Source organism: Petaurus breviceps, unplaced genomic scaffold (genome assembly GCF_028583685.1).
Source record: "Petaurus breviceps papuanus isolate PSGF00001 unplaced genomic scaffold, PetGlider_PUasm1.0 90792, whole genome shotgun sequence".
In the NCBI taxonomy this organism is placed as follows: Eukaryota; Metazoa; Chordata; class Mammalia; order Diprotodontia; family Petauridae; genus Petaurus; species Petaurus breviceps.
Window position 1 is genome coordinate 2,084,543 of NW_027187347.1, and position 1,400 is coordinate 2,085,942.

A 1,400-nucleotide genomic window follows, 5' to 3' on the forward strand; every position below is an offset into this window, starting at 1 on the left:
GACACCAGTTTACAGCCTTGCAACTAGTGCAGCTGGGGTTCCCTCTGCTCCAAGCCACTTGGCTGTGTCTTTCTACCTGTCCTTTCCCTGCTGTCTACAGGTCCTGAATGTTATAAAATAGAAAATGTGATGATCTTTGTGTATGTGTGTGTGTCTGTGTAAAATGTGTGTATGTGTGCGTGTTTGGGTGTAACGGGCCCTCTGTATGGCTGGTTAGCCTGTCCCTCAACCTCTTGGCCAATGGCAGGCTGCCTTATATAAAATTAGTGTTTTCAGTCTCTCCGGGTTGCATGTACTGTATGTGGAACAGTGTACAGTGAAAACCGAGGCAGAGCGGCTCTGAGAGCTCCTCTCTTCACTTTCCCATAGAGAAACACTGACTGGCCACTGAGAGAGACACATACACACATTTAACACACACTGGGAAAGAGGTAAGTGCCCACCATCCCCAGCCTTTCCTTGGCGAAGCGAGCCAGAGAGGTCCCTTTCCCGACACTTTCTTTTTTTAATACTCACTTGAAAACAGCCGGGCTGCAGCCCCAAGGACTCTTCCAGCAGTAGCAGCAGCAGAAGCAGCAGCAGCAGCCGGTAGGGTAGGGTGGACTTGAGGAAGACCGAGGGGGAGAGAGGGAGAGAGAGAGAGAACCTTAACAAGTCCTGCGCTGCTGCTACCCCGGCCACAATTCCTAGTCACTTTCCCCCCCTACACGAAAACTTTGGCTTGGGAGAGGTTTGGGGGAGATGTTCGCCTCTCTTCTGTTCCCCTTGGGGCAGGAGGGGGAGAGGTGAATGCAATGCAATGCATGCAAGAGGTTGGGGAGGGAGGGGGGGAATAGTAGGCCAGCCAGTGCCAGGCTGCGTTTGAAACCAGCACCTCTCACCACACAGGCAGAAGCAGTGGAGAGAGGGGCAAAGAGGGAGAGCCAAGCAGACCCGGGAGGAGGAGGAGAGGGAGGAGGAAGAGGAGGAGGAGGAGGAGGACTAGGAGTAGGAGGACGAGGAGGAGGAGGAGGAGGAGGAGGAAGAGGAGGAGGAAAAACAACAACAGAACCACCACACTGACTGGCAGATTGTGACTGCCGATGAAGCCCCCAAACTTCATTACGGGGGAAAGTGCGTTTATCTGAAGGTTGGTTCACGGCTTGGGAGGGGAGGGAACGGGAGGACGAGGAAGGAGGGGGAGGGGGGAAGAGGGGTCAAAGGGAATTAGAAGAAGGTATTATTATCATGGGGGTTCCCCCCCTCCCGTTTATTTATTTATTTTTCTTGCTTTGGTGACCAGGAAAAAGCAGCTCAGTTGTTCGTTCATCTCGAGAGTTGGGGATTTGGGTTTTCCGGCTCCGCAGATCTAATGCCCTCTCACCCTCCACCCTTAAGCAAACGTGCAGTTAGTAGAGAAA

The 1,400-nt window shown here is 52.9% G+C and overlaps 1 protein-coding gene across 21 annotated transcripts in view; it reads left to right on the top strand.

The window, feature by feature from the left end:
• The first annotated feature begins 270 nt into the window (after positions 1 to 270).
• BBX (BBX high mobility group box domain containing) overlaps positions 271 to 1,400 on the top strand; it is a 363,188-nt gene continuing 362,058 nt past the window's right edge. For 15 of the 21 annotated variants that reach the window (XM_069069784.1, XM_069069762.1, XM_069069781.1 and 12 more), the window contains exon 1: positions 271 to 431. The gene's annotated coding sequence lies outside the window, so the exon portion shown is untranslated. Of the gene's footprint in view, positions 432 to 888; positions 1,130 to 1,400 lie in introns of all 21 variants that reach the window. The other 6 variants (XM_069069765.1, XM_069069766.1, XM_069069788.1 and 3 more) reach the window with 1 other exon arrangement.